This window comes from Mastacembelus armatus, chromosome 11, assembly GCF_900324485.2.
Source record: "Mastacembelus armatus chromosome 11, fMasArm1.2, whole genome shotgun sequence".
Lineage (NCBI taxonomy): Eukaryota > Metazoa > Chordata > Actinopteri > Synbranchiformes > Mastacembelidae > Mastacembelus > Mastacembelus armatus.
This window is the reverse complement of record NC_046643.1, coordinates 21,280,724-21,307,219: the sequence shown is the minus strand read 5'-3', so window position 1 is coordinate 21,307,219 and position 26,496 is coordinate 21,280,724. Positions and strand designations below refer to the sequence as shown.

General features: G+C 45.3%; 1 protein-coding gene across 4 annotated transcripts in view; it reads right to left on the bottom strand.

Moving 5' to 3' along the window:
- The window catches only part of LOC113126627 (zinc fingers and homeoboxes protein 2-like), an 80,294-nt gene that overhangs the window by 32,853 nt on the left and 20,945 nt on the right, over window positions 1–26,496 (bottom strand). For all 4 annotated transcript variants that reach the window (XM_026300750.1, XM_026300747.2, XM_026300748.2 and 1 more), the window contains exon 2: window positions 23,637–23,807. The gene's annotated coding sequence lies outside the window, so the exon portion shown is untranslated. The remainder of the gene's footprint in view (window positions 1–23,636; window positions 23,808–26,496) is intronic.

Here is a 26,496-nt window from a genome sequence, read left to right as displayed (position 1 = left end):
AATGTAAAGACACACACACATACAGAGAAACAAATGTTGGACAAACACACGCACACACACAGCATGCTAACACATACCCACGGGTGCTAAAACACAGCGCTCACACACACATACAGCATGCACACACAAAGCCAAATGGGTGTAAAAACACACACACACACACACACACACACACACACACACACACACACACACACACACACACACACACACACACACAGACAGTTGCATGGAGTCAGACCAGCAGAGCAGCCTTCCAGTTACCTTCTAGGGGGAAAAGGCTCATGGGAAGTTATGCACTCGGCTGTTGACACTGGCTGCAGCTTTACAGTGCTGAGAGACACACACACACACACACACACACACACACACACACACACACACACACACACACACACCTCAACCTCGGCCAAAAACTCACACACATTCTCCAAACAAGATGGCGGGTGAGTTATAGGCTCCTCACACTAACTCACACACTCCAAACAAGATGGCTGGGAAACGCTTTTCTATCAATAAACGTTTATTGGAAAGTGATGAACGTGATGAGGGAAGAACAACAGGAGTTCGGACGCTGCTGACTGAGGCAGGTTTCTGCTGAAAATCTTATCTGCATTTTATTTTACAGTTTAAACTTTGACTGTATTGGTTCAAAATGTCATTTTAAAGCCGTAGCTGTGTTTGACACTAAACCATCTATGTCTTGAGATATAACTCTGTCCTTTATCGGTTGTTCTGGGTCTCTGGTTTTAGTTTGAAGGCTCTTAAAGTTTCAAATCTGACATTGTTTGACTTTGGTGCCAGAATCAATGTTCAATCAATCAATCAAAGTTTTTTCTGGAGCTACGTTCTTAAATATCTGACCATCAGAGAACGAAGGCACAGATTTGGAAATGAAATAAAGAGTAAACGTTTCATTTTACTTTTTAAATTTCTTGGTGTTTGGATAACAGTTACAGGAACAACCGGAGGAGCCTGGGCCACAACCATATTAGCAGGAAGCTCAAGCACAGATCAGTTTAGAAAGTGACGCTTTCCAACATCCAACTACAGTGCGGTTAAAGGCGACAGCTGCAGATTCAACACACACACCAGCCACCTCACAAACACTGCGTCAACGTCAGCCAGCGCACGTGCATGTGCAAACACACGAGCTAAAAACAAAGAACCAGCAGTGACGAAGGGCGAACGCTGAATGTCTGGACCAAAAAGTGTCCTTGAACGCACCACGCAGACTCCAGCCGACGATCTTGCGCCTGGTGACAGGTAATACCTCTCCACACCAGCAGGGGGCGGTAAGAGGAAGACCTACACTGCAGACATACAAAGCGTAACCACACCAGATGGTTTCTAGCTGCTTCTGATCCAGAACAAGTCTGAGAAGAAGCTGCAGGTGGAGCCGATGTTGGTCTTTGGCTGTGGAAGGAGAAAGGAAGAGGTGGAGGAGAAAAACGAGGAGACAAATACAAGATGAGTCGATGAAACACACCAGGCTGTGCTTTACTTGACTCACTCGACACAAAGCACAACAACATCATGGTGCTTCCTGCTGATCCTGGATTTCTCGGAAAACGTTGGGCAGAGCTCAGGGAATTTTAAAAAGATAAAATAACTGTTTCAGCGTCCTTCCCCTGCATGACTAGATTAGCTCTAACCACAGGTTTGTGGCACCAAAATGCTCTCTAATACGAGGTGTGCAAGTCTCGAAGCAGACCAGGACGAGAGGCGAGGCTGCACCTGAACTCGGCAACAGTTTTCCACCTTTTCCACTAAATTGCACGGCACAGCTAATTACCATTTGTCGAGAAATGCCACATCAAGCCCAGAGGAAATGGCAAAAAAAATTAATAGCTGCTGGCCCCGAAACAAATGACTTTAATATCAAAGAGAGAAAACAGTGATTTCATTAGGAGACAAGTCACTACAATCCAGAATCTAAAAGCTCTTTACCTGAGTGACATCAGTGCAGAGCAACTTACCAACAACAGCAGCAGCAGCAGCAGCGAGGAGGTCAAAGGTCACAGCCTCAGGGTACTTACTGCTTAACACACACAACAATCTCTGCAGACACATTCAGGAACTACACAACACAGAAAATCATTCTGGCTCAGTTTGAGGATTAAGGTAAACATCTGGAAAATGAGGCATATCTTCCATCCAGCACTCAGAGTCTGACTCATCTGAAAAACAGCAGGGTCAGAATTTCTTCAAACAAGGGGAGGGAGGGGGGGTAGTTTGAAGACGGCGTTTGAGGATTGTCCACGTAAATGTCCGTGAGACGCCACGGTGAAATCACAGCTGACTTGGCATCAACAACCAAAGACCAAACATCAGTCGGAGTTTGAGCAGCAGCATCGTTTCAAATGCAAAAGACGACAAAAGAAGAAGAAGCTCACAGCTCAAACAGTTTCTATATATACTAAGGGCCTCATGCAAAGAGACCCATGGCTGTTTGTTGTGCATCACAAAGTGCTACTATGGATGTGGGAGTGTAAAACAACACAAATGGTTTCTTGCCAGTAACGAGCGTGTACGGGCTGGTCCACGTATCTGGACATTTATGGCCACACCTGATGCCTGATGTGATTACAAATCACAGACGGTTTCTAGAAATGGCATCCATCTCTAACGACGCGCTGCAGCCGAGGCAGCTTTCTATAAATTCATGGCTCTGACTGGAAAGAAATCTTTTAACTCAAGAGTACGTCTGTGTAGGAAGAAATCCTCAATCACGCTCAGCATTTCTCAGCGAATACCACAAATTATTGAAGGTTCATTAAATTTCTTCCCCTGAAAGGGCACTGTCCATTTCATTTGTAATCCAGCAAATTATTTATGTCAAAGAAAAAGACTTGATTTGGCTCCGAGAAAATATTTAAATGTCAGTTTGGTTCTTTTTTAATTGGCAGAAAATAAAATTCAGCTCTTTTCATTTCTTTCTGCCCAGATATCTATTTATCTACCATCTGACTAAACGCAATCATCATCATTTACTGTAAACTGAGCTTAAAGTGCATTAATACACTGTGTATCATCATCATCACCACATGTTTAAATGTGCTGTTTTAATAAAAAGCCAAATCCAAGAAGAAGAATTTGCTGCGATGTAAACAGGAAGCACCACGAACCAGTTTGAGACACTTCAAATTAAAAAAAAGAGTCACTTTGTTTTTAAATATTTCCATTGTTGTTCTCTTAAATATTTAATGACACTTTAACATGTTCTGGATGTTTGGGTCCATTTAGTTCTGGTCACTCGGGACACACGTGTTAAAATGAAAACCAGGACCCGACTGTTCATACTGACAGAAACCTAGACGACTGTGTTGGTTTAGAGTGTGGCAGAAAGGTTCAGGCGTTGATTAATACGACAAAATCACACCTCCTTCCTAGAAATCCACGACCCGCCCGCCCCACTCGGGCTGCTCAGACACACACCCTCCGACGGTCTTATGAATCGGACCGGGACACAGACGCTGAGCTACATCAGGTGAAGCTGCTGCAGTGGACGTTTCACAGACACGATAAATCAATCATGAAAACCTGCAGCCGGATTCTGCCGCTTTACAGACCTGCCTCCACCCTGAACTCCCAGATATAAAGACACGCGCGCACACACACACACACACACACAGTCTTTGCTTTTGTAATAAAGCATTAGTTAATAAGAGATAGATTTTTGTTGGCCGAGCCGGTCGGAGATGGAGGAAGACGCTCTGGCTGCCAAATCAGTGTTTTCACAGCCTGAATCACAGCTTACCACTGATACTGGCCCAGGAGGAGCACGCACGCATGCACACACACACACGCACGCATGCACACACACACACACACACACACACTATACTGGACAGTAAAGGAGTGATACATGTGCATGTACGTGTGCACACAATCTATCGCCCACACACACATGCACACACACATATGTTGTACTGTACATGTATAGCTACACACACACACACACACTTATACGATGTGTGTGTGTAAGCACATACTCACACACGACTAATTGGACAACCCACATTCCAGCGTGGTCGTGCACAGACGCACATACAACTGACCAGTCTTCTGTGAACACGCGCACGCTAACGTGCACACTATCGCACAAACGCAGCAGACAGTCACACACCTGCATTTCTCTGTCTAGCCTCATTCTTCAACACACACACACACACACACCAAAGTGTTCACACTGAGTGGAGAACAACAGTCGCCATCAGAAGACCTTCTTCTCAGAGCAAAATATCTCTCTCTCTCCCTTTCTCTTTACTTCTGTCTGTCTACCTCGCTCTCCCTCCCTCTCTCTCTCTCCGTCTCCCTCTCAATCACTCCTCCGGTGCAGTTTGGGCTGTTTCCATGGCAACGCGCCAAGTCCCATGCTCGCTGGAGGGAGAGAGCGCTACCCCGCTCGTCCTGCCCAAAAAAAAAAAAAAAAAAAAAAAAAAAAACAGAAAGAGGAAAAAAAACAACAAAATAAAAAAAAACTAAAAAAAAAAACTGCTAAACACTCCTTCAAACTGTGGACTACAATCCCTGCATGTGTGTGTGTGTGTGTGTGTGTGTGTGTTATTTTTCCCAAATGATCGGAGTGGCTACCAAAAAACACCAATTTCAGTCTGTGTCTGCCTCAGTCTTTGTCTTTACGAGACACAGAAACAGACTCTTCTGTGCCGCTTTAGACGCTGATGATTATAGATTATTGATATTTGCACAATTTTCCATCTTATCCTGAGTTTTTACAAATATCATCATTATAGTAATTATCATTTGCAGACACGTGAGCCAGTCTGGTCTAATACACTTTGATTCGTTTCAAGTATTCAGGGACGAGCTGATGGAACTAGAAGCTGCAGCCTGTTTTTCTGATCACACACTCACATCATCCACATCCTGCACAGACGACGGTTTTTAGCTGGAAAATGGTTGAAGTTTGCAACATAAAGAGCAACAAAAGGACAAACCACCGGCTCTGCAAAATGCCATTAAAGAAGCAGCACAGGAGTTGATGTCAAAGTGATGATGAAGTGCTATTATGGCTGATTTCACGTCTAATAATCAATACTGCAAATGTTAACGAGTGTTCGCACACACACACTTGCTGTAATTTGCTGGCCTTTTGTGCTCGCCTTAAAGAACAGGTCTGACGTGGCTGCAGGTTGTCGCCTCGCTCTTTTTTTTAATTCGTTCGTTCATTCAGCAGTTCATTCTCCTGAGAGGAGAGGAGGACTGAAGGGTGACGATGACGGGAAGACGAGCCGGTGGCAAAATGGAAGAGGAGAAAGAGTGAAGGAGGAGGAGAATGGGAAAGAGGAATGATGGGAAGAATGAGGGTGAAGGAGAAAGAGGGAGGCGGGAGGTTAAGGGAGGATGAAGGAGAGAAAACAGATCAGTAAATCAATAAAAGTAAAACAATGATTGAGAGAAAGTGAGGAGGAAAGAGGAGCAGGAGGGATAAAGAAAGGATGAAATGGAGGCAGAAGGAAGGAAGCAGAAGGGTGTGAAATAGAGTAAAGAAGAAAGGGAGGAAAGGGAGGGATGAGGAGACTCTCCCACCCTCCCTTCATCTCTTCCTTCCTTCACTCCTTCTCATTTACTGCTTCTACACTTCCCTCTTCAACCTTTCCTCCTCTCCACTTTCCATCGCTTTTCTCCTGCTTTTGTCTTATAATCCTCCCCCCGTTTATTTCCCTCCCCCTCCGTCTGCAGCCCCCGTCTTTGATTCCTTTTTCAAAAGCCCCCAAACTCCTGCGTCCTCCCGCAGAGTTGATTTGTTTGTACATCAATAATTCCTGGTGACAAACGGCGGCCCTTTCATCGCTCACATGGCAACCTGACGCCTGACACGCTCACTTTCTTATTTCTTTTCATTTCTGCTTTTTTGTGTGGAGTGAGCGGTCGCTTCGACAGGTAGATGTCAACTTTCTTTTTTTTTTCCTGCTGTCTGTTGAGATAAACACTCCTCCCCCCACCAAAAAAAAAAAAAAATCTGACAAAGAAGGATTTCAATAAATAAAAACCTGGACTGCTCCAAAAAATAAAAAATAAACCAACGAATCACTGCAATGAAATAAAATGTTTACAAGAAAAGTGTCTTTGAAAGCAGCACCATGAAGCTGAGGTGAGGGAGGCAAAGTGTGTCTGCAGGCGTTTTCCTTTACAGGATGTTGTTTTTCTTGGTTTTTGGACATTTAAGACACCGGGGAGGAAAAAAAGATAAAAACTGTCACCTCAGAAATTATTCAGACCCCTTTATTATTAAACTATTATTTTTTAGAAACCCAAAACTGAAATCTCTGTTTTCCATTAGACCTGAAACTCAGGACTTTGTAGAACCTCCTCTGGCAGCAGGTCCAGCTTCAGTCTCTACAGGCTCTGAACCAGACCGAGGCCCCTGTGCTCCTGGGAACACTCAGAGCTCTAGAACTGGTTTTTTATCCCCTGGTGCTGATCCACATAGAGTTCCTGGACTTCAGGTCCTGCTTTCTGTCCTGACCTGCAGTGTGAACACTGGGACCAGTTTTGTGTCTTTCTAAACTCTGTCCAGTCCAGTCCCAGGTGGACTCAGGTTCTAGACAGCCCAGTCTCTTCCCCCAAAACACACCAGCTTCTTTCCACCTGCCAAGTCTGAGATCCACCTTGAGGCTGAAAGGTTCGTTCTACACCACAGAGATCGTCCACAGTAATCACTTCCAGCCAACAATCGGATCCCTCACCTGCATCCCACCCACCAACAGACTCGGGTCTGGAACTGCATCGGGCCCCAGATCTGTACTGGGGGGGGCTGGAAAGCCCACGAGTGAGTTTCTTAAAACCCCCAAACCACACAGAGCTGTAACAGTACAACAGTGAGTCCACGCTCACGGAGTAAATACAAGCAGCAAACTGAAGGTATTTCAGGTGTTTCTGTTCTGTGACAGTCCTGTGGAAACCAGCGGTGTGTGTCGGCCTGCAGGCTGTGTACTGTACTGTGTGTGTGTGCGTGTGTGTGTGTGTACGTGTGTCCCTCCCACTTGTAATAGTAAAGAGAACAAGTGACATCCCATTAGCACCCTCGACTACACCCCCCCCACATCGAACACACACACACAGACATACAAACACACACACACACACACACACACACACACACACACACACACACACACAGAATCTGCAGCCAAGCAGAGAAAATAGTTTGGCTGCACATCCTGTACTGCCTGTTTGAGCTCCACACTGAGAAACCACCAAACTCTCCCTCTCTCTCGGTTTCTTTGTCTCACTGTCTCTTTTTCACTCGACTTTGTTCTCTTCTTTGTCCTGCTTTCTTTCACACACTTCACTTTCTCACACACACACACACACACACACACACACACACACACACACACTGCTCTCTGCGTGGACAAAGCCTTCATTCAGGGAAGGTTTTGGTCAAGCGGCTCGGCCTGCTGGTGAAATTCAACTATGAGGCTGAGGATCCAGATCTGACTGACTGGTTTTTAGGATTTTGATTTCTAGTTGTTTTTTTTTTATGTTGAGGCTGTTTTTTTTAATTATTTTTAGATTTTATAGTCGACTGACAAATCCATTTCTTATTTTGGACTGACTGATTCTAGACTTGACAAACCCCTTTTCCCAACATGGACAGCTGATTAGATTAATTGGCTGACTGATTCCTATTATCCCTTTCTTGACTTTTTGTTGACCGACTGATTTCAGGATGCTTTATTTTGAGTTGGACTGACTGATTTACTGGTTTATAAATGTGAGGTGCAGTAAACGAGGCTGATTTTTTGGATTTAGTTGCTTTACTGTCTGGTTTATTGTTTTATGACTCCCATTTTTGGCTGACTGGTTTTCATCAATGCTTTTTTTATACAATTTTCAAAAATCTAATTATGACTTAGTTTACAGACTGTTTTTCAGAGCTGACAAACCAATATTCAGATTTAAACGGCTGATTTTCGGAATGAGGTTGGCTTACCGACTGGTTTTCAGGTTTGCTGCCTTGATCGGTTTTGTGAAAAACTGGTTTCTGGTTTGAGTTCCTGATTAGATCAGTTGATTTCTGGTTACAGCTCAATTTGCGGACCAATTCTCACGTTATGTCTTATGCATGACTGTTTGATGAGCTGTTGGCCAACTGTTTTTTTTCCAGTTTCACACATTGTTTTGATGGAGGTTTGACTGACTGGTTTTAAAAACATTTCTGGGGTAAAGTTGGTTGACTACTGTTCTTGACTTGCTTTTCTTCCTGACTGGTTTTCAAGTTTACCAACCTATCTTTCTAGGACAGGTGAGGTTAGCTGACTGGTCATAAGGTTTTTTTTTTGTTTGACTGACCTGTTTTAGATTTACTGCCTGATTTTATCTCAGATACCAAGCCTGTAGCCTAATATCAGTTGGGTGACTTTAAGGTTTAACTTTGTAGTATGACTGCCTGGTTTGCTGACTGATTTGTAGGGACTGGTCTATGTTTAAAAAGGGCTAGCTTTGGATAATGTTGACTGACTGAATTTCAGATTTGCAGGGTTGAGAGAAAAACTGTTTCAGATTATTTGACTGGCTGGTTGCATCTGCTGCCTGTTTCTATCTCTGTGATGAAAGTTTAGGGAACAATACAGGACGTTTACTGCCAGATAATGATGCAATCTGTGTGTAAGTGTGTGTGTGTGTGTGTGTGTGATACAGCCTCTTAAAATGATGCAACTATGAATTGAGTGCATATGCGTGTGTGACTGTGTGTCTATAGAATGTGTCTGTACAGCGAGTGTGTACATGTGGTAAGTGTGTGTGCAGTATGATGCAATGAGGATGCAGAGCAGCCAGCAGAAAGCAGCTACACACTATAATAAACACATATATTGGCACTGTGTGTGTGTGGGAGAGAGAGGGAGTACTGTACTACTGCAAATGTGTGTACTGTTGATGCGTGAGCGAGTGTGTAAACAAGTGTGAAAGAGAAAGACATTGTGCATGTGTGAGTGTGTGTGACTGAATACTATTACACATGCAAAAAGGAAAGAGTCCTAGCAGGAGGTGTGTTAGAGCAGCGGGGGAGCTGAATGCATGTATGTGTGTGTGTTTTGACCAGCTGGTCTTCCACATGTGGACATGTCCACAGAGCCAGAGACTCCAGCAGAGAAACCAACTCCTACAGTGGATCTCTGCCCAGAGTGTGTACATTAGCAATGTGTATGTGCGTGTGTGTGGGTTTAAAATGAGTTTGACACTGCCAGTTAGTGGGTGTGTTATGAATTCGTAATGTAAGTATGAGTCAGTCTATTTGTATATGTGTTCAATAAACCACTCAGTGCTAATACAGTGAATCACGGTACAGGACAGTACGATACCTTATAAAGTCAGAATACTGTCATTCTTTACCAATGCAGTGAGGGAGAACTAGACTACGTGATGATACAGTGAGTCAAAACCTCGTTATTCAGTATAGTTTAGTATATTATTAATATATTATTAATACAGTCAAAACCTTGCTGACCATAGATACAGCGAGTCAAAACCTCGCTGAGCATAGATACAGCGAGTCAAAACCTCATTGAGCATAGATACAGCGAGTCAAAACCTCATTGAGCATAGATACAGCGAGTCAAAACCTCATTGAGCATAGATACAGCGAGTCAAAACCTCATTGAGCATAGATACAGCGAGTCAAAACCTCACTGAGCATAGATATCGTGGGTAAAAACCTCATTGAGTCCAGATACATACGACTCAAAACCTCACTGAGTATACATACGACTCAAAACCTCATTGAGTATAGATATGGTGAGTCAAAACCGCATTAAGTATAGATACGGCGAGTCAAAACCTCGTTGAACATAAATACAGCGAGTCAAAACCTCACTGAGTATAGATACAGCGAGTCAAAACCTTATTGAGTATAGATACGGCGAGTCAAAACCTCGTTGAGCATAAATACAGCGAGTCAAAACCTCACTGAGTATAGATGCAGCGAGTCAAAACCTTATTGAGTATAGATACGGCGAGTCAAAACCTCGTTGAGCATAAATACAGCGAGTCAAAACCTCACTGAGTATACATACGACTCAAAACCTCATTGAGTATAGATACGGCGAGTCAAAACCTCATTGAGTATAGATACGGCGAGTCAAAACCTCGTTGAGTATACATACGACTCTAAACCTCGTTGAGCATAAATACAGCGAGTCATAACCTGAATATCGATACTGAGTCGAAACATCACTGTATCAGTCCAGTGACTTAGTAACAATTCATTTCATACATTGTAAATCAATAGTGAATCACAGTTCAAGTATTAATATATTGATGAGTCAGTATCCATACAGCGAGTGATTAGGTGATTCATTATCAATACAAGTCAAATGCTTAATTTTGTCAACTGTGCATTTTACGGGCAGTGTACTCAGTAGTATCTTTCTGTACTCAACTGTATGTCTTTGGCAGTACTTCTGCAGTTTTAATACTTAATTCAAGAACCAGGGAGTATTTGTGGTGTGGTATCAGCTGTCAGGCTGCTGCAGTGCTGACCAACACACACTGCTTAACATTGGCCGCTTGTACTGTCAGATATTTACCAATTGTGTGTGTGTGTGTGTGTCCACATGCAGGGCAGTGGAGGGGAACTAATCCAGTAAAGTAACAGAGAACCGACAGAGTCAGAGGTCATTATCATTCACACACCACAGAACACAACACACACACACATCAGATTCTGTAACACACACACACACACACACACACACACACTGCCTTTGTCTTGATATCCACCTCGCTCTAAGGTTTTTACTGCTTCCTTCGCTCTCATTCCTGGAAAAACACAGTTCTGTTCTTCTATCAGCGCCCCCCTCCCAAACAAACCAAACCTACAACCCACCCACCCACAAATGCACGGACACACACACACGCACACACACCAGATGGGTTTTAATCTCCTGTTGCCATAAACAAACAATCCATTCGAAGAAACAGACAGAGAGACCACTGTGTCGGTGTAACTTCTTGTCATCTAACATCCTGTTAATTCCTGCGACAGCGTCAAACAAAACTCCTCTTGAGTCCCACACACACACACACACACACGCACACACACACACACACACACACACACACACACACACACACACACACACACACACACACACACACACACACACACACACACACACACACACACACACACACACACACAGGCACTGGCCATGGACACATGAGCAGAAAACACGATAATGCTGCACAGATGGAGGCCTTTACTACAATACAGTGCTGGTACTGTAGCTGTATGCCCATTGATACTGTAGGCACGCTCATAGATGGGTTCCAGAGTAAATATTAGATATCAGACAGCAGGACCAACCTCAGCAGTGGTGCTTCCAGTTTGTTGGTTTTTACTGGTTTCATTTTCTGGTCACCACTTGTAGCTTCCAGCTCAGTCCAACAGTTTGTTATTATCCACGACTGCATCCTGGACTGGCATCTGAACTAGACCGTCAAAGCCCAGCGCCCTCATCAAGTTAGCATCTGTTCCACCAGTACCTAACCCTGTGGCTTAGTATCATCTCTCAGTTTTACATGAGGGACCGTCGCTGCTCAACAAGAAGGTTGTGGTTTGAACTCTTTCTGTGTGGAGTTTGTGTCTGCGTGGGTTTTCTCCTGGTGTTCCAGCTTCCTCCCACAGTCCAAAGACCACTTATCCTCAACAGGATAACCAGATGATAATGGATGGATGGAACTGTACTTGACAGCAAGTTTAAGTGCCATCATTTTTAAAACAGATAAAAATGATTTTGTCAACAACTACAGCTCCCACGAGGCCAATGCTGAAGTCTCATGCTACATTCTCACAGCAGGACGGGAAAATCAGCACAGCCTCTGTACTTGGGAGCGTTGAGGTATTATTCCAAGATGCACCAGATCAATGCTTGCAACAAAAAGCTGCTTCTTTTTTTTATTAATGCTTTGTACGTGGAAACAGGATTTTTAAAGCCATGGGAAAAAAAAAAAGAGAAACACTGCTGCAGTGTTTTTACGTGGGACGTATCATGGCCATCAGAAATCGCCTGTAAATCCCCAGGGACTATAGTACAACAAGGACACTGGCCAACGTGACGGGAACATGGGGAAGCCTAGTGTGTTAAAGGTTTGAGACGCTGACAATGAAACTGCAAAGTCTCTCACTGAATTTCTAATCAATTCTCCACATTTACTAAGCAGCAAAAAGCAAAAACTTGCCTCCCTCCCAAAGAGCAGAGTCTTTATGAAACAGAAAGTTGAAGCAAAATTTCAGGAATCCAATTTTTTACTACATGCCAGACAATTACAGATTTTCAACTTGGATAATGCTGGTTAAATGTTGTTTTGTTACCATAGTCACAGTTCCTGAGAGCCCAAAATGACATGACAGGCCAAACCTGAAAACAACCATTGTCCGACGGCAGAAAACACACAGCTCTTTCTAAAAGCAGCGTTCAGTGTCGAGACACCTGAGCAGCACGCACTCTGCCGCTGACCCTCACAGCGTTGACTTTTTGGTTTCAGGAGGGATCTGTCAAATCACCGCTGACCTGCCTGCACCACTGTTACCAAAGAGGTGAGACATGAACCCGCCGACCCAGGAAGAAGTTAAAGTCTCCGTGCATGCAGCCCTGCTCTGCTGGAACCCTTCACGCCCCCCAGGAAAGAATTAGTTGGAAACAATCCCGACGTTACAGTGAAAACAGACTCTGGCCTCTCTGAGAATTTCAACGAGTGTAATTTTGTACAGATGTAGGCTCAGTCCTCCCACTCTGCTCGCTGCTATTGTGGAAGCATTTCTCTCTCTCACACACACACACACACACACACGCACACACACAGATTATTCACAGGCACTCATCGGTTTTCATATTTCACAATTAAAAAGCACACCACTCACGAGCCTCAGCTGACCAGAGAAAAACAATTCCAGAAAAATCTAAAAGCTCAGCTGATGAATGAAAAGTTTAGTCAACAGATTCTACAAAGCTCAAGCTACACTCTGCTGCCAAAAGTATGTGGACATCCCCAATGTGTACTTCTGGTTAGGACTTGTACCTTTGGTTGTAATGTTGTAAAATCCCATCTAACACCAACTGTGAGCCAGACCTTATCGCCCAACATCAGGGTTGGACCTCATTGCTGCTGCTGTGTCTGAATGTGAACAAATCCCTGCAGGATCAACATCTCCTGCAAAGACTGGAACCAGAAGAGCTGAGGCTGCTGCAGCACTGCATTAACACCCGTGGCTTCAGGTGTAGACGTTCACCTCTTACTGTACATGTGGCGATAATATTCAGGGGCCACACTTCGGACCAGGTACAGTACAACTTCACCTTCCATTAGGATCCATTAAGCCCTGCGACTAGATGGCTCCTACATTCTCATTTTAAAAAAACAGCCAAAGTTAAATTTCATCCTAACACACATCCCTACACTGAAGAACTGAGGAATATCATGCATCACTGGCTAAGTGTATATGTTTGGAACTACACTTATGAGCTAAAACATCACAATGATCCCAACTAATATGAGTTTGCCTGCCTCCAAAACCGTTCTGGGCGCAGGTCCCGCGAGGGTCCGCAGCTGATCTTTGAAGTACTGCAATACGACGAGCTGCAGCCTTCGCGGACCCGTTCCAACACATCCCACAACACCCTGGTTAGTCTTACCTCGACCAGCGTCAGGAGGTACCGTCCTGACCAGCTGCACCGCAATGACATTTCCATTTTGGAGAAAGTCCGACCCAGTAGTCTAGGAGTAACTATCTGGCCCTAGTTAAAGCCACTCAGTTCTTTACAGCTGCCCATTTCTCCCACAACCCAACACACTGACTACAAGGACCTACTGTTCACTTAGCGTCTAATGTGTACCAGACCTAGACATGAGCTGTTGTTACGAGATAATCTAATCTATTAGACATTCACCGCAGGCTTCAGGCACTTAACACCTGTTTCACCTAGCAAAAGGTTTAATCCCCGGCCCTTGACACCGAGTATACAAAGAATCAAATATGAATCAAAACTGCTGAAAGGACCCAAAGGTGAAGGATGCAGAGAGTAGTTGTGCAAGACTGCTCAGGGTGGATTTGTCCTTCAAGCGTAGTTCAGGTCAGACTGTTTCTATTGTTTCAGCCCTTGAGGAGGATTTCTGTGGAAAAATCATGCAGCACTAATGGAAAATGGACTCTCAGAAATCAAGCTCGCAAAGTGGGTAATACTGTACAGATGGAGCCATGGTCCAAGTCCCCTTCTTTGTGCTTTCTAAATTCATATGGTCTAATGCTCCGAGAGGAAACCCAAAGGAGCAGCGGGGGAGGTGGGGGGTTGAGCTCAGGGCCGACGCAGACAAGCTCCAATCTTCATATGATTATAGAGAAGAAAAATTCATGCAAAAAGTCTTTTAAAACCAGCGCTGAACAGAAAAACCTCCAGACTAACAGGGACAGGACAGGAACCAACTGTACCATCTCCCATATCTCCATCCATGACCCTTCTCCGTCCTCAATCCCAGCCTCCAGTGTCTCAGCGGGACAGCTCAGGTTTACCTGATCTGTAAAGACCTTTTTAGATGCTGAAGTTTGTGTATTTACTCCCTGAGCAGCAGGAACATGCAGCTGATGTTTTGGGTAAAAAAAAAAAGAAAACTGCAGCCAGCTCTCCAGCTGTGCAACATCTCCACTTCAACCATGTGACCTTGGACCACTGTCTGCAGACGGATTTCATCTGCCGTCTGATTCTGGTGCATTTACTCACTGCTCGTGTTGAATGGACGACTGAACGGCAGAAATTCAGACATACATAGATATACTTCAACTTGGAAAGAGCATCTGTGTCAGCTGAGTCCACGAGAGGGGCAAAGACTCATGGAGGGCTCAGTGCTCTCAGTGGCTTTTCAAAATAAGACTCCAATGTTTCTCACACATTCAGTGACTTTCTTGGATGAAGGATTTTCCACTATTTTATTTTTATGTTTATATTCAGAATTGTTCACTACTAGTACACACTCTGTATACTACACACACACTGTGTAGTATACAGAGTGTGTGTGTAGTATACAGAGTGTGTACACATACACAGTTTATTTTGTCTTTTGAAGAAAAACTAAACACCATCACCTTCATGAATGAGAATTTACTGCATGACTGTTGTGTTACGGTGCATGTTTTGTGCAATAATGTGCCAACTGAGAGTATAATGCTCTAATTCATGCAGACTCAGTGCTAAGTTACACTTTAAAAGGGTTTCACAACACACACTGTCTTAATAACAAGCTGCCAGAGAAGCCTCAGTGCTTCCTGTCACAGATTCACCAAGTCAGTCAACTGTAACGGATGGATCGACACCAGCCTTTAACAACGTACTGTTGAAAACATTTAGTGTTTTGATGGTAATTCAGTGACTGTGAAAGCCATAGCATATGACTCACAGCGTTTTCATTAAACCACAGCCCTCGTGTCCTGCAGAGATGCATCTGCAGTCATTATGTTACTCCAGTCTTTTATTCAGGCTTTGCTACCTGCATGTACTGTACATCCAAAAACACATAAATTCATCATAAATACATATAATTGCTCCCATTTTTGCTGTTTCCTGCACTTATGTGAGTTTTGAGAACATAAATGGGCAGAAATAAGAAATAAAGACAGCAGGAAATTAAATATTTGAGGACCAAAGAAAAAAAAAAAAAAAAAAAAAAACCATCTGTGTTCAGTAAAGCAGACATGAAGCAGATTGTGCTTCTAACTCTGTTCTGGATTCATCAGAGGAAACATACAGAGAAAAGAAGCCTCCAATAACATGCTGAAAAATAAGATCTCTAATGAGTGTACATAAGAGCGCGGATTAATCATAAATCCTCGGATCCAGACATTAAACATCTCGGTGTGTGTTAAAGGCACCTGTAGGTGTTCTGGAAACGCCGCCCTGCTGCCTCAGCCCCCTCCCGAAAAGCAGAAAGGCTGCAGCTCAGTCTGCAGTGTAAATGCAGGTTGGGGAATCCTCCACAATGTTTACCGAGTTTACCGACTTGGCTGACGGCTGTGTTTTCTTATCCTCTAACAGAGAGGGTGATTTGACTGATGCTCGTAACAGATTGCATCACAGCAGGAGACGAACTAAAACGGTTTACGCACCGCGGCTCTCCCTAAACTGTCTAACAGTGGCAGCGCTCCACCTTGTAAATTTGGAATAGTAATTTTAGAAATTTCCCAGCAGTCTATCTCCAATTGGCCTTCACTGGGAGTACTGTTTGATATCAGTGAAGTATCGCAGTGTACCACCTCTTAACAGCAGAAATATGATCTCAGCTCTGTGAAACTAACACTCTCACTACATTTTCAGGAAAACACCTGAGCCACATTAAAATCTGTTTTATGCATAACCCAGTTAGCACAGCGAGGTTTTTACTCCTCAGTCACCATGGACGATTTTTAAAAAAGGGGTGGACGGTGCGACGCGTGACCCACGCCGACACCGCGACACCAGCAGGGTTCTGCAGAAAACCCCGACAAGCCAAGAAATCAGGACAAGACGTTTCAGCTCCTCTGGTGAAATATCACCAGAACCAGCTCAACCGTCCAGATACAAACCCAGCAATAGAGCCCGGATTGCAAATCCATGAACGACCTGCGGCTTCTCCAAGATACTGGAAGCAGGTACCTGCCATGTACCTGGAGAACAGCTGCTGGTTTCAAGGCAAAGTCTGTTTACTGTCCTTTGGACTCACTGACTGGAAATGAGAGTTTTGAGCTCAGTCCAACACAAAATCACCACCAGGCTTATTTAGCAGTGACAGTTAAACTGATCTTCATATGTAAAATCAGTCCTGTTGCCCCTCAACAATACTGAGCTGTGTCTTGTGTGAAAATAACCAGTCACATATATAAACGCAGGAAACATCCAAACCAAAACTAAATATTCGTCCAAAGTATCTGCCAAACTCTCTAAAATTTCTAAAATTATCTGTAAATTTCAAACCCAATTTCATGCTCAGATATTAGTCATCCAACAAATGCATCTAAAAACTCAGCGGCGTGTTGCCGATTAGCGAGGGGCTAAACGTGGGTCATTCTGATGCTTTTCTCTGCTGCAATTAGCTGGTTTCCTTTCTCCATTTGAAACACAACTACATTTTCTCCAACTGTAATTGGATTAGTTACCTTTAAAATCTCCATTTCTGCTGTCACTTTGGCTCTTAAAAACATGGAGAAATTGCACTGTTCTAACCCCTCCCCCCTGAAGAAAATCAATTTGAGAATATTTTTTCATTCCGAAGTCAATCTTGAGTGGCACTTAACAAAATTGAACAAATGTGTTGGCGGCTGAATGGGTGGACGGGTGTGTGTGGGCGACTGTGGGGAGCTGTGAGGCGGATCTACCTTTAGACTAAAACAGTCCAACATTCATTACTCTGGAAAACACTTGACTTCATCGTGGCCTCAATTATCTGGTGCTGGATAAACTCCAGTGTTACTGAGCCGCTGTCGCCGGCCGGAGGGGCCGCCGCTCCGAATCCAACAACCGGGCCTGCAAGAGAAGTTCCTCAGTGGGACGTGAACACCGACCTCATGTTCCACGGACGGGGACGCTGAGTGTGTTCACACCCATCAGAACTGACTGTAAGGCTTAAACCCATTATATTTCTAAATACAAAAACACAGTAAACAGTAAGGAGAGTTAGATTTTTTTGCTGTTTCTGTGCACAATTTATTTTTACTCTGCTTTAAATGAAATCATTTTCAATTATCTGTCAACAAATATTTGGTGTGAACCCACAGTGTCAAGGATATTTTTTTCAGCACTGTTCAGTCAAACTTCCAGAAAATCACCAAAGGAAAATCTGAATTAATCAATGCATGATGGAAATCTACCGGTTCCCTTCTCTGCTCCGTGTTTTATTCTCACTGAAACGTTTTTTACTGAGTTTCTGACATTTCAGTTTCCCTGCACCAACGTGCATAAACAAGCGGTCCAGCCTGGTATTCTGGCTTCTCATCGTAAACAAACCCTCCACATGCTCAGCTCCCTGGGCCTCCAGTGGACTGGCATTAGTGCAGCATTAGTAAACCTGCAGCTGCCTGAGTGATGCAGACACCTTCACCTCGCTTGGTGTGGCTTAACGCCTTTATGTGTTGGATCTCACTCAGGTTTGCTATTACAATCTTCTTCCACACGGCTGGAGACCACAGGAACAGCAGAGAACCACAGACATGAACCGGTGTCAAACCGCATTTACATCTTAGTGTTAATACAGATGACAGTGACACTGGTGTTAAATCTGAGCTGCAGAAAGGATCAATAATTGGCGTGTGAGAGTCGAACCGGCAGCTTTAGAGGAGTTAACGTTCTCTGGTGTTGACTGACAGACACATTTAATGTGGTGAGAGAACACTCCACTCTGTTAATCTGTGTTTGCACATTTATAGAAATTCAGGACCTGGATAAAACTTTGTAAGAGAAGAACAATAGAGGGGGGGGGTTTGGATATCACAGATTTTGGATGATACATTTCTCAGCTCAGAACACCCACAACCACACGACGACGTTTCACAGCAGAGGGAAGAAGAAGAAGAAAAAAAAAACCTAAAAGTTAAAAACCTAACACCCAAAGACCTCAGAGGAAGAGCTGAAATCACACAAACGCCGAGCAAAACAAGTGAATCACCAACAAGCCAAGCGTCTCCTGCTACAAGCAGCTACCACAGCTCCGGCTCAGGTGTGTTGGTGGAAAACACAACAGGAAAAGAACCCAAAAAAAGAAACGCGGTGTTGTGGTGCTGAGGTTCAGCAGCGGCGGCGGCGGCGAGGCTACAGCTCCACACTGCAGCTCAGCGAGAGAGGCGAGCAGCAATCTGGCCGGCCACGCCGCCTGCCCACACACCTCCTCCACAGGTGTGTTTATGTGCATGTGTGTGTGGATTTTCAGGGTGAGTCATTCTCTCCCACGGAGTCGATACCTCCACCAGCGGTTGTGGAGATCCCGTCAGCCTTCACAGAGTAGCTGCACCGCTCCGCATACTCCCACAGCTGGTCCAGATCCACGCCGCCACCGCCGCTCCGATTTTAAGACTACAGCAGCAGCAGCATTTGGCAGGAACAGATGGCGATTTTATCAACAACAGTATGATCAGAGGGTGACACAACATTAGGGCACCACATTAATCATGCAGCCTTTGTTTTCCACAATTAATAATGAGACATACCAGCAATATTCAAACATTTAGATCTGCTGGAAACAAAATGTTGATGTGACGTGCGGTTAAATATTTTCATCCTTGGCATAATTAAGACGAATATTCCCATTCACAACAAGCAATAAAGATGCTGCGAGCCGTGCACAGAGCTGTGCATCACTGTGGTGATAGAGTCAGACCTGGAGAAAGTAGCTCTCAGGAAAGCAGAGAACAGCCTCGTCCTCTCTGAATGCCCATTCATTTTGAAAATGATACGCAGGCTTTTTAATCAGGTTTCAGAGGCCTGAGGGTCACGGAATTCACTCAGCGTGAAAACAACCGAGGGACGTCTCCGTTACAAGTAAGACGAGGAGGAAAACCCGCCGAACGATCGGCCGGTGCTGCAACGAGCCATTTGGTGGATGGTTTCACTCGAGGTGCTTCGTGCTGTAGCACCTCCGATGCAAATATTTTTAGCAGGAATGACCCATGTGCAAACTACACCCATCACCCTGGCAGTGTTAGCATGCTGCTCCACCCCTTGAGCCTCACTGAGCCCATTCAATAAAGCAGAAGGGCTGTGAAAATAAACCTTCCCCAGCACCCAGTGGGGCTGGCACCGGCCTGCGGGCTGGCTGCGGCCCAGGAAAACACAGAAAAAGCTGACTGGACTGCAGCCAAGCGCTGGTGATTTTTGGCTTCGGTTGGTCAGGTTTCGTGCACGAGCTCTTAGACTGGTGACTATCATTTGGTGCTGGTGCTGCAGTGGAGAAATCTCACATGCAGTAGGCTACTACACAGAGTACTGCATTTTCAGCACAGTACTGCATTTTCTGCACAGTACTTTCAGAAAACACTCAGTCAGCACCTTACCACAAACCCCACACTGCAGCACCTGTACACTGCACCACCTGTACACTCCCAAAAGGTGGGACATACACACAGGGGATCCATCATAAATCAGTGAGACCGGTGTTTCCATCAGACAAACTGTTCTCAAAGGTTTATGAAAAATGAGTTTGTTCATGTTTGGAAGCCTCATGTTCTTGATTCATGAGCAGTTACAGCTGTAAGACTCATCGGTCTCATTCACATCTGTCCCCATTTGTCTGCCGCTGCTCTTCATTACTGCAGGTCGGTACCTGTGAAGCTGCAGGAAGAACCAAACCCAAAACTGTGACCACAAAAACCCAGGAACATACTGAACCATGGGCTCACTCAGTCATTGATTCCCTACTGAGAATCCTCCTTGTCCACACATTTTGTAATTGATTTGACTTTTAAACGCTAAGGAAGTCGTCTCTGGAGGGTCCGTGGTCACCGGGAACAGTCCGGACTTATTTGTCAGAGAGACCAGAGGAGGCGTCGACGGCAGCCCGGACCAGAGGGAACAGAAAACAGACAAACTCAGCAGATGGTGAAGGAAAGAGGAGAATGGTGAGAATGAGCCATGTTCAGGTGGAATCAGTAAACAGACGTCGTCCATGTTGTGCTGTGTCTCTCTGCTCTCAAGCTCCACCTGATAATAATAAGAATGACATTTCTTCTTCTTCTTCTTCTTCTTCTTCTTCTTCTCGTTATAACTGGCCAATCAGTGTTAGGAGCAGGTTGTGCTGCAGATGTGTTTTTGTTCTTGTTGTGCGTCCAGCTACTCTCCTCCTATAAAATACTTCTCAGTGTCAAACGGCTGTCGTGCTGCTGCCTGGTCGAACGCTTCGGATTAGTGGACTTGGTCGCGACCAAGGTTTCTTTTTTTTTTGCAGTTACAGTTTCTCTTGTGTTATTTTATCCGCATAACAAATACTCAGCACCGGACCTCCGTGATGGAGCCAGATGTGGTTACCAAACGTTCAAACTGTGAAGCCTCTTCTGAAACGAGCTTTGTTCAAACCTTTCCCAAATTACGCTGCTCTGTACCGGGGCAGCGGCCTCTGTGGCACCCCCCCCCCCCCCCTCCAAAGCCAGCTGGGTTCAGTGCCGTGGGGGCACCAGAGTCTGTGGACGCTGCCATGTTTAAACAGTTTCTGCATGAACCTACTGAACCGAGCATGTTGCTTCCAGCTGAGGAGGGATCAACGCTATTTTCCAACCTACTACACACACACACACACACACACACACACACACACAAGTACCTGATTCAAAAACCATCTCCTCTTCCATCATCCATCTGGTGTTTACAGTGTGAGGTGTGTGTTGTATCAGGACTATCAGTCAGAAAATCAGCTGGACTGACACCTAATTTTCCCTCTTCCTCCTTTTTTCCTCTGCCCCGTCAAACCGGCTCCACCTGGCTCCAGCTGCTCCGCTCTACAAAAGCCGGTCTGCAGAAACCTGCACGTCCGTTTTGAATTTTGGAAATGAAATGTCACATCTTTTAAAGTACCGCTCTGACTTTTACCTGCAGCCACTTTCTCCACAAAAGAGTGTCCTACCCTTCTCTTGCTCTTTCGAAAATCTCTCTGCCTCCCAGGCGTGAGCCTCCAATCCTCGTCCATCGCTGTCACACCTCTCTTCACCTTTCCGGTGTCACTTCTCGTCATACTTCACGCTTCCTGCATGCAGCATTTTCAGGACCTTAAATGGATGTAAGTGATGACAGACCCAGAAAAAACCCCCACAGCAAACGGAGGCTTTGAAGCAAAACCCACCTGCCCAGTAAATGTATTTAGGAAATTACATTTGAATCAGAGGAGAAAAATAAGCAGTTTTTCCTCTAAAAGCTGACAAAGTAAAACCTACACAGACTGGAGTCAGGACAAGTAAAGCCTTCATACAGCTAATTGCTGTTTTTTCCATCGTCCTCTTCTGGGGGACTGAGGGGCACTGGAGATGTGGATCTGGTTTCTCTTGTCCCAGTGGGCAAGAAGCGACTGTGCCCGGCACCGGTGTGTGATTTCTGCCAACACCGGTGGAGCCTCAGCCAGAGAAGACGAGACGACCCTCTCCGTTTCACTCTCCACTTTCTCTTACTTTAATAAACGTTTTACATGTTTCATGACTTTCTGTTTAATCGAGTATATCAGGGACCCGCTCTCCCTCTGATCTTAATCTCCTCCTCCCAGACCTCCGCTGAGGATCTGGAATTCTGTTCCTCCTGCTGGATTTTCTCCTCTGAGGCATCTGATCAGAACCAAAGCTGCCGACCGGGGCTCTCAGCAAATCTCTGGGATTTGCTTGAACTTGCTTTTCCAGTCTTCACTGCAAAACGTTCTCACACAGATGTTTGTGCCGGCTTGTTATAACATACGTCCACATGTGACAGAAACAACACGGGAGTTTCAGGCTGGTTGGATTTGCCGTGACGTCCTGTGGGATTATAACGTATAACGCCGACGTGTTTCCACACACATTCACATCCTCCCCGTGTGTGTGTTCATGCACGTAGCTCAGGTCAGGCCTGAGTCTCAGGGTCTGCTCGCTGTTTGTTTTCAGGTGATCTCTCACCAGGCAGCTCATTAATGCAGGCGCAGGCCTCCTGGTTAATTTCCGACACTTCGGGCCGAGAAGGTGGATTGTTACCAAAGCAACTCTAAGAAATCACCGGTTACTGGACCTAACGCATGTTTTATTTTCACTTATTCTGCTGTTGATTTTAGAACAATCAGCCTGTAACGTGTCAGACAACGTAGGGGAGTTTGGACGCACATATCAACAGGGATATTTAAGATTCAGATTCATTTTCTTTATGCACGTCACGTGACTGAGACACAAACAACGTGACCCTTCCCAGAGATTCACCAAACCTTCCTTTCTAAAAGAAACGGGATCAGGAGCTCGGCTTCCTGCCTCGTCATAACACCTGAGGATCCAACTGGGTTTGTTCTTATAGAAAACAACCAGCTTAGAGGACACCACACCACACACCCCGTCATCATCACTGCACCAGCTCCACAGTGTCATTTACTTACTTCAGGTCTTGGCCCGACAAACACAGCAGTCACATCTTTCCCTGCTCCCACAACAAATCCCACAATCCTCCAGCCTGCAAAGTCGCCATGAAATGAACTCAGCCTGCCCCGGTGGCAAGCGCTGATTGGCAAAATGGCATTCGCTCACTTTTCCACCGAAGTTCAGCAACCTCTGAAAACATTCACCTTTCAGCCGAGCAGGCCGGAGCTTTTACGCCGTTTCTGTCTGGTGTTTTTCAAGACCTGAAAGTGTTTGTGCCCTTATGGAAGCAGTTTGGAACATCAGGGCGAAGCCAAAACTTTCTTTTCATGAGATCTGTCTGTGAAGTTAACGCTACAGGCCAACGCAGCTTCTTCAGTTTAGGATCAAACAGCAGCTAAAAGCCTGATGGCTTCCCAAACTAAACATTCAGCTTAAATGCTCTGTAGCAAAAATAAAGCTATTTTTCTGCAGTCAAACAGGATATGCAAAGGCATTTCAAAATAAAACACCTCTTCTTTTACCCCAGCAAAGACCAAGTGTCTGCAGGTTCGGCTCCTAGAAAAAAACTGATACTCACTGCACTTCCTTCACCAGAGGGAGGGGCTTCACCAGAGGGGGGCGTGGTTCTTCCTAAGCCTCACCTCCTCCTCGTCCAATCACTGTGCGTCCTCCTCAGTCCCACGCTTTATCTCGCTCTCCCTCTCTTGATCCTCAGACCAGCGGCACTCTGGGTAATCTCCTGTGGGCTCTGAAAGGAGAGAGGGATGTCAGTGAAGGAGGGAATGTCTGTGTCTGTGTGTGTGTGTGTGTGTGTGTGTGTCAGAAACGGAGGCAAAACAAGTCTGGTGTGCACGTGCGAGTGTGGTGCAGACAGAGGACATAGCAGTGTTGGTGTGTGTCTGTGTGTGAGTGTAAGTGAAGCAGGACTTTAAACCCAGTATGGGCTCTAAAAAAAACAAAAAAAACCTGCATCACTACGACTTGGCCCAAAAAAAGAGGCAGTGGTTACCGCGGCAACATGTGCCAAAATGGAGAGGGAAGGACGAGGCAGGAAAACAAAGAGCGAGACAGACAGAACGGTGTTTGCATTAGTGTCAGTGGGTACAGGTTCAGGACGGACCAATGAGAAAACGGCTCACTTAACTTCCCGCTATTCACCGTTTCTAACCAAATTATACTGGACCAGATCAGACCAGAACCACCTCCCACGGCACATAGTGAGAAGAACGTATGGAAACACACGCATATTGATTGACACATGTCATTCATGCGTCAAAGCTTCGGCCATTGTCCCATGTTTCACATTATTCCAGGGAGGAGGAGTCGGAGCTGCTCACAGATACACTGAGGAATCAAACCTGATCACTACATTAAAGCTGCATTAAATAAACATTCGCTGGTTCCAGTGTGTTAAATGAGACGTGTCACTTTATGGACATGTGATCACACGTTCTGACATTTTATAAACAACAGCCTGTATAAAAATATGACTCACTAATGAAACTGACTGTTAAATCTCCTCCTGTAAATGTTTGCTTGCTGCCTGTTAAAGGGGCAACCTGCAGGTCAAAGATGTGCAAAGCAAAACGATGATGATGATGATGATGATGATCTCTACTTATTGCTCAGTGTAACTATTAAACTATGGAGGGCTGAATGTGACACGGCGGTGACGTTAGCTACCCTGCGCTGGTGCCGAGTCCCAGCTTGCACGTCAGGTGTCTCTATAGGCCGACATGTTTCGGCACGCACGGCCCATCGTAGACATTTACATCTCGTGGATTCTTGCGGCGACGCTGTGTTCAGACATCAACCCAGTGAGGAACGGCAGCCTTGTCTGACGCAGCATGAGCCCTGATGCAAGAGGCCCCGCCAAAATAAATGCAAGGTCATCCAGGCAAAACAGATGAACCTGGCTCAGACGCTGCTGTAAAGCAACATATGGCCAGACATGCGATGGCAAATCACACACCTGTAACTTCACAGCAAAAATAAATGGAGTAAAAACAGCAGCAGTAAAACCTGGTGTGGCTTTCTGCAGCGTTGTGGTGTCTAATGAGCCTTCAGACGTGCACATCTATTGATTATTCAAACCAGACTTCATTTTCTCAGCAGTACCTGAGCCCACACACACACACACACACACACACTTACACATGTATCCCCCTGGATTTTTGGACTGAAGACGGCAGGAGACACTAACCCCCGTTCACATACACAAACTCAAACGCTCGACCGGAGAAGCAGAATCCAGCAGCGACAGGACTCCAAACCTCAAAGACCTGTCCAGCAGTGACGTGATGGGCAGGTGGGGCCGATCCTGGCAGAGTGTGTGTTATTGTGGTGCAGTCTGGTGTGAACAACACATGAAGCACTTCATCTGCCATTAACAGCATGTCAAGAAGGTAACAGCCCACACAGATCCAGTCCACTAACAGCCTAAACACTGAGCCGCCTGCTGCTTTTGATCCATATGAAGGTCCAGAGACAGACAGACAGACAGACAGACAGACAGACAGACAGACAGACAGACAGACAGACAGACAGACAGACAGACAGACAGACAGACAGACAGACAGACAGACAGACAGACAGACCTGAATTTAAGAAGGTTACCTGAACACCTGGGAAATAAGTGTGTGCACGTTAAACGGACAGCAACACCTGTTCCAGTCATCACGTAATGTAGGGGTGTGTAGGGGTGTGTGTGTGTGTAAATGAGTCACATGCTGTCCTTGGGTGTGTGTGTGTGTGTGTGTGTGTGTGTGTGTGTTTACCTGCTTTGCATTATTTTATTGCTGTGCTCAGGTTTCCATGGACTTCACACACTAACCTTCTGCAGCAGCATTAAAACAGGTTTTATTTTGAAAGGGCCACTGTGGATGTGCTGCTAAGACAGAAACATCTGTTTCTGCCTTCGTGCTTTGGAGCAGATGTTCTGTTTGGTTGTGACGTGTTTGTACAAACGGGATTAACACACAGCTGATTACCAAAACCATCCTCAAAGGAAGCGCCAATGAATCAGTCAAACCAAAAGGGGAAAGTCTGCGACACTTTCACAACAGGAAACGGGGCAGATTTCACTTCACACACACACACACACACACACACACACTGAATCACTGCAGGAACAGTAAAACCTCTGATGAGCAGTTTCTCTCTCAGGTCTGAATCACCTGGTCCGTTCGGGGCCTCAGCCCGGGCAGCGACCAACAGCTAAACATTATGAAGCTCCTTTAAGAGGGAATCACCAGCAGTGTTTTCCCCAGGATGTGATGTGTGTGTGTGTGTGTGTGTGTGTGTGTGTTACTGAGGCTCTGTGAGTGAGTGGATGAGCTCATCAGAGAACTGCAGCTCAGCAGGGAGAGAACCAGAGAACAACAGGTCTTTTCCACAGAGTCTGGATCCCCCTCAGGACTGACCTCATCCTCCATCCA